This window comes from Galeopterus variegatus, unplaced genomic scaffold (assembly GCF_000696425.1).
Source record: "Galeopterus variegatus unplaced genomic scaffold, G_variegatus-3.0.2 Scaffold1471, whole genome shotgun sequence".
NCBI classification, from domain to species: domain Eukaryota; kingdom Metazoa; phylum Chordata; class Mammalia; order Dermoptera; family Cynocephalidae; genus Galeopterus; species Galeopterus variegatus.
The window spans coordinates 78596-86514 of NW_007727582.1; positions in this window are offsets into that span (position 1 = coordinate 78596).

The window sequence follows — 7919 nt, forward strand, 5'->3', positions numbered from 1 at the left end:
GAAGTCCAAGATCAAGGCATCAGCTGGCTCAGTTGTCTGGGGAGAGCTGCTCTGTGCTTTCAAGATAGTGCCTTGTTGCTTCCTCCCCACAAGGGAAAGATGCTGTGGCCTCACATGGCAGAGAGAGGGCAAGCCAACCCAATGAAGTGAAGCCTCTTTCAGAAGCTTAATTTCATTCAGGAGGAAGGAGTTCTCATGGCCTAATCAGCTGTTAAACACCCCACCTCTTAATACTATCGCATTGGCCATTAAGTTTTAACAACTGAATTCGAGGGGATGCATGCAGACCATAGCACTCCCTCCAAGGCAGGAATATGTGCACCTGCCCGATGCCTTTCTTCAAAGGGGAATGTGCTGAGATGGCCATGGTGAAAGGTTTCTGGGTAGAAGAGCTAGACGAAGCCTGGTGTGCTGCTCCTGGGTTCTACTTCTCTCCCATCCCCAGCTCTTGAAGGGCTGCTCCTACTGAAGCTTTATTCTGCTTTGCCTCATCTTCAATGAGTGCCTTTCTCAAAGCGAGGTCCATCTGGACTTACTCCTGTGCCTAGAGTACTCAGGTGAAGCTTGGGGCAGTGCCCTGACTTTTTACCAATTGGCAGGAAGGTTGTTGCTTCATGATCACCAGTTCTGAGACTGTGGAGGACAGAATCTTGGCTGAACTTGTCCTCGCTGCCCTTTGGAGCCCTCATATTGAGGACTCTCATGGTATTAAAGGAGACGCAACAGAGGTGTAGACAAAGGTAGTTGCCATGCTGTGAGGGAGTGTTGGGGACAAATAGTGCATCTGCTTGAAGGTGGTTGTCTCCTCCACAGTCCCTTTAAAGGTTTGAGATCACCTGTGTATCTTGGAGAGTAGGATCTTAAGAGACTGATAATACTCTATGAGATTTTCCCCAAGGCTTCGAATTTTTTTTGAGGAGTCCAAAGTAGTTGCATTTCAAAACATACAACATACTGGAGTTGTGTTTTCTCATTAGACTGGGCTTACACAACACCCATGTAATTCAGGTTGAATATCCCTTATCTGAAATGCTTGGGACCAAAAGTGTTTCAGATTTCAGACTTCTTTTGGATTTTGGAATATTTGCATATATGTGAGATATCTTGGTGATGGAACCCAAGTCTAAACATGAAACTCATTTGTTTCATATGCACCTTAGACACATAGCCCAAAGGTAACTTTATACAAAATATTCTGTTCAATTTTCAGTTCGTGATAGACCTTAGCTTGTTTCATGATCAATATACCATTAAGCATCACATGTTCACTGCAGCACTGATAGATCTACTCTTTCAATACATAATCCAGATCTTCATTTTTAGCTTTATGCAGTGTCTATTTTTAATTTATTTCCATTCACTTTCAGCATAGAATTCAGTTTATCCTGTTTCTTCAGGTTATATATGATGGTTATTCCAACACCGTACTCTTCCATGAGATGTTTCATGCTTACATCGCTGCCCTGTTTCTCCAACAGCTTGGCATTCTGTGCTGTAGGTAAACATAAATGCTTCCTCTTATCATTGCTACCCATGGGGGTATCTGCAGTCCTTCTTGACATTTTCAACGATCTCTACACCAAAGAGCAGAGAATGAGCAAAAGTGAGTAATGCTCGTAGGTCTTGGCCCCGTGTGGGGAACCCGTTGTTGGTGTGTCCACCTACACACGTGCCATTTTATTACCCTCTGTGGGTGTGCTTGTGAGAGGGAATCTGAGTGTGCAAAAAAGATATCACAGCTAAAGGGGGCTGGGAAGGACCTTTTTTCTCTTGAGGATGCTGAATAAACTGTGTGCCTGTGTTGTGACTACAACCCTTCAAGGTGAGGTAATTTTCCCCTTGTAGAATGTGAATGATCAATGTTGCAGACCCTCAGATCATGGATGCCCAACTTGTATTTCTGCCAAAGTATTTATTTTTTTAAAGCTTTATTTAAAGGCTATACTGTATCAGGTTGTGTCTGGTGTTTTGGCGAGTGTGTGTTTTCCTTAAATTATATCAAATTTGGTCAGGAGGAACACTTCCAAGCTATGTCCTCTAACCATTTCCCCTTTAGTCTCCAAGCATTTGTTTTCTCATATAAGATTTTATTCACCTTTTTCTTCCATTTCTCCAATATGTCCTGGCTCCTGGTAGTGAGAAATAACTTTTGGAATTAAGGATCTGAGTTCTAAGTATGTTTGCTAAAATAGACATGTTTCTGTATAACGTGTTACTTATTAAAAAGGGGGCATAGCAGAGAGCCATAGGTACTTAGACAAAAAGTACTAGTTCTTAGCCAGAATGAGGGAAGCTTGCATCAAGAAATATTTCTCTAGTCTTTAATAATTAATTCTTACTTCCCAGTATGACATCAAATATTGTTCGCTAATGGAAAGGGATCTGGCTGTCGGCATACTCGGTGAGATCTATGCTGGTCACATCCCTGGACCTCTGCAGGAGGCTTCAAGAGGAATAACCAACCATGTTACTGAAGTCTCCCATCTTGTCCCAGTTACCTGAAGGATATCTCAGAACTGGCATTTTCTCCAAGTCCTAAATTCACTGTCACAAAGATAAGCAAGTCTTAACAGAAGACTCTATCTGTAGTGTTTTGGCTTCTAATTCCAGCCTCAAATATCATCTAAAATAATTAGATGAGAAAAAAAACACTAAACCAAAATTTGCTAACTACAAATCTGGAAGTTGTAAACACTGCAATTGTTTATTACTGGCCAAACCCCTTTATGTCATGGTCTCTGTAGCCCAGGTCAGGAACAAACTAAAGAGCTCTTTCCTTCTCAATCTCAAATTCCATGGGTTTATCCTAAAATGAGCTATTTGTGTTGGAAGATCAGGCTGAGAATGAGTCAGAATGCTTTATAGGTGGCTCTGAATCTGCTGACCAGTGTGATCAGAATTTCCCTAATGTTTTTACAATGGAATAGGGTAAAGGAGGCATGGCATTTCTCCACTCAAAATACAGCTGTAGATCCCTTGAGGTGCCCAGGATGAGGGTCTTCATGCTCAGGATGAGGGTCTTCATAGAGAGGATCAATTCATCTTAAAGTTTCACATCTACCCATGCTTCCCCACATTCTACTTTTGAGTTTACTTGACCACATGTGATTTTGCTTAAACTTAAGTCTAGAAATTTGTTTCTTCGTGTAGTTAGTTTTAATCCAAACCCGAAGGATAATCTAATATTTGCTCACTAGAAATGTGTGTGGCTCCCTGCATCCGTTACTTCAGTGTTGGCTATGGAGCATTCAGTGCCCCAAAGCAGACCTCTGAGGAGAGTCCTGAACCCATGCTAAGGAGCAGACCTCTATTATCAATTTTATTGAAATCTTAGGTTAACTCAAATTTAAAGTAGCGGAGGCTAGTTTTTTGGTGAACCTGTAAACCTCTTGGATGTTCTGTAGACAATACCAAATTACGGGTATGTGAGGATTCCTATGAGAACGGAAAATTCCCACTGGCAACAAGTCAGGATCATACTGTGACCTCTTGATGCAAAGTGATCAATAACTTGGCCACAGTGGAGATGTAGGCTCCATTCTAGAACAACTCAACTTGTTCTGTGCCATTGTCTTTAGATCCTTGCCTTTTATGCTTTTTTTGTATATAAATAATTCATACCAAGAAAGCAAATAATATAATTTTACCTATATACCCACTAGCCATTCAAGTAAATTACTCTTTGAAACTGTTCATGGATCAGGGATGATAGTACTTGGCCAGGAACTTATTTCTCTACAAGCAAACAGAGAGCTTGTTGTGTGAAGCTTTGAGCCAGCCCTCACCAGGTTGTCTGAGGGCCCTTTGGAAGCCACTGGGGGACCAAGGACTTGTCTGGTATTGGAAGCCTCAGATATCATTAATTTTCAAGTCTAACAGCTTAGCTGTCAGGGTGGGAACACTTTTAGGTTTGTACAAAGACCATATACTAGAGACTTTTGCCCTTAATTGTCACTAGTAGCTGACATCTGGCAAAGGATTGGTACTTCAGGCTGGTCTCAGAGCAGGGTTTGTCAAATCACTAGGCTCCAAAATAAACACTTTGAGATAGCAAGAAAGTCCTTTCAGGGCATCCCTTTACCTTTGACTTTCTGGCACCTGAGCCCAGAAAATTCATGGTGAGATATTAACAGGCAGAGCTGATCTGACCCTACATGTAGGGTCAGTGATTTGACAAGGCCACATACCCTAGAGTTGGCTCAAATTAACCTGAGATCCACACTGGTACTATTTCTTTCCAAGGGGAAAACTCAATTTTGGTAGATGCCAACTCGGGCTGAGTTAGCTGGTCTGAAAGATAGATATAATTCAGTTAATGTCATCACTGGTACTGAACCAGGATCTGTTCATATTCTCACTGTAAATAATCCAGTAGAATCTTGAAAGAACTTTTCTCCCATTAGTCAATCAATGTTAGGTATTTACTATAGATCTGTTTTCAGGAGAAGAGAACCATCTAAGTTGTAAGGGCTGGTATGGAAATTCCATTTTCCCTATCAGGAAGCTTAAGCTTAGGGCTTAAAACTTGTACAAATATCACGTGATAAATGTGGAAAGAACACAGATTTACACCTGAGTTTGGCCTCCAAGGCCTGTCCTCTTTACTCTTGACTAGGATGAGTCCCTTGCTTAATGGAAATCTTTAAGCTAGCAAGGGAAGCCTTTGTATTGAAATTGTGTTCTAGTAGTGTAGATCTGTTTCAGCATCTACAGACACCAAAGTGAAGAGAATTTTGAACATTCTTGTTTATGATTCTGGGTTGTTTGATATTGCCAAAACATTGAAACTGATGGTTTGGAAAGACCCTTCTAGTAACCTCTCAGCAATCTAGGGGTTAATACCCTTGCCACACTCTGAGTAATGGTAGACCTGACCTTGTAAGTTCAAGTTATTGATGAAAACCTCTTGTGGCACTAGTGGAGCCGAACATGACAGGCAAGACTAAATGGGTGAGAGTCCTAGCAATTCAGCTAAACTGAGCCCATGTATTTGTGGAGGGAGAGCAGAAATAGTGATTGAGTCCACAAATTTGAGTCTCGTTCGAAGCTTTCCATGATTCCTTTCAGTTTCAACAGTGACTCCATCAACACAACTCAAAATAAGACAGAAGCAGAAGCATACAAAGATATGTGGCAAAACAACCAAGAGCCATCGCAACAGCCAGGACTGTGGTTATATGTTGGCAAACCATCTCAAGGGCCTCTCTGTCTTTACAAGCTGCAGTTTTCGGGGGCACTCTTCTCCCAGAGGTCCATTTAGCCTTGTCCAAGTCATCTTCTGACGGCAAATCCTGACACTGCTTGGGTTGTGCATTAACTTCTTTTTGGAGGTAACTGGTTGTATATGTAAGATGTTTTATCTTGCCAAGAATACAGTGCTGAACTTGAGTTCATTTGGCTTGACTTTCAAGGACATCAGGCTTTGTTAGTGAAATCTTGCTCACATCAACTCTTTAGAATTTATCCAGAACATGAATTGGAGTCAGCCCATAGTCAGCTGGTGGGTTAAAAAGTCTTTCCCTTTCTGGAAAGATGCCCCTCTCTTCCTCTGAGTGTTTGAAGAGAACATGAGCAAGACGTGATTGTGCTTAGGTGCACATGCAATTTTATCAGGGGGTTGAAGCAAACCAAAGACAGACATGAGTTTTTACAAAACTTAGAGCAGTGGATGCTGCAACCTTTTAAGCCATGAATAGGTCTTAGTAGTTGAATCCTCAAGCAGATTCTTGTTTCCTTGTGCTATCCTACCAAATAAGTTCAGGAGATGAAAATGTCTCAGGGGCTTATGTTGAAGCCACACAGCATGATATACTCTGGTTTCTTTGGCTTCCTAGGATAGATTTGAATTTATGCCGATTAATGCCTTCATGAGTATTGAAGTAATTGAGACTACTGTGGCAGAGAGAACGTGAGCTAAAATAACTTCCTCCACTTGAAGTCAAGTCATTCTTCAGGTAATCTCAAGTCTACAGTATATCTTAGTTCTCCTCCTGGAAACAAGTATTAACGTTCAAAAATATCGGTCTAGATGGTAAAAAGTCTCTTGACTCTTGCTCCTATGTTTCATGGAAAATTAGTGACCCTCTCTTTAAAACCTAAGGCCCACTTGAGCTTTCACCAGTGTCCAGAGCAGGCAAGCAAGCAGGACATGGGACAATGCCCAGGCCCCACCAGCTGGCAGGAAGGGGCCAGGTTTTTCTCTTCATGGTTGTGGCTTTTGAGAGGCTATTGAGGAATAGAGTCTTGGCTGAATTTTCAACAACCCTGTGGAGTCTCCATGTGCCGAAAAGTCCCAGCCTTTGCAGGGACCTGAAAGCTGACAGGGAAAAGCAAGCTCAAGCTTCAGGAATACAAGGAGGTGACGAGTCTAGGAGCACCTGTTTTCAGAAAGAGGCCAGCACCTGGTTCTTCCCATGCCCTTGGACCACTCCCTCCTCTTCAGGTCCTTAATGAAGAAGGCAAGATTTTTGATGGGCATAACCATCACACAGTGTTTATTAGGAATCAACACCTGTGAAAAGAAGGGAAAAGAGGCTGGACTGGGTATAAGAAGTCAAGCCGCACTGCAGGCCTAACAAAGCCCCGGCCACCCCAGCAGGGAGCTCTGGCACAAGAATTGTCAGTGTCCTCTATCAGGCCAAGATGGTACGGCCTCTGTGCTCTCAGTCACTGGACACAACCTGCAGCCTAGCATGAGGTATCCTCCTGCAGGCCTAACAAAGCCCCGGCCACCCCAGCAGGGAGCTCTGGCACAAGAATTGTCAGTGTCCTCTATCAGGCCAAGGTGGTACGGCCTCTGTGCTCTCAGTCACTGGACACAACCTGCAGCCTAGCATGAGGTATCCTCTTTTGTTGTAGACACAGACATGCTGCTCAATCCCTCTTCTATCCTATTCCTCTGAGGTGGTTGGGCTGCACACTCTTGGATAAATATATCAAACAACCTCTGAATCCTCCATATTCTGAACTGTCCAAGACTATCTTTTCCAAGAGATCTCTTTGGTCTCTTCAAAGGTGAAGTGTATATAGAAGCGGTGGTCCAAGGGATAGTGTGATTTCAGAGAGAAACTCTGCCTTGGGCATCTTGATAACTTTGGACCTCTGGCTGGCCTTGGGAGGCAGGATCTTACTGAATAAGTAACTGGGTCAGTAATAAACAACCCCAATATTTTCCTATGTGGAGTTATGGTAATGCCAGTAATCTAGTTTCTTTCAATCACTTACATCCTGGAAGTGTGGTATCTATATCCACATCTAAAATTCCCTACTCATAATCTCACCCTCTGCCAGGATTTGCATGTGGGAGTGGCCCAGATGCTCATCTGACAGTAATTGCAGCAACCATAGCCTGACAAAGGCAAGGTGATCAAGGGCTAAGATTCTACAGTGTTCTCCCCAGGTGTGGAAGCACCAAGTGGTGCCCCAGTGACTCCCACAAGTTCCACATTTCCTCTTTCTTGCCCCTATTATGTAGCAGTAACTCACGACCAACTATAACCAGGTCTTGTTGCCTCTGCAGGTAGAACACCTATTTCTGCCTGCTGGCAGTAGGAGCTTCACTGTTACTACCTGGTCACTCTAAATCTGAAGTTGAGTACCCTTACTGTATATCATGGTGGAAATATTCCCTACCTCATTCTGGAACCAGGACCTCTAATTTAGCAGAACTTAAGTATGTGGGGATGGAAAGCACAAATTCTACAAGTGGGTTCTTGGGAAAAAATGTAATGAACCAGCCCAACTCACATCCCTTGGTGCCTAGATAACATGTAGGTACTCATACCACATGGGAATAGATCTCTGGACTCTACTTGTTGACAACTGTAAACCTAATCCAATAGGGAATGTAGCTCAAATAGCAGGTTTTAAGCAGAACATAATATAGTACTGTTGTAGGACAAACATCTCCCTAAACAGTA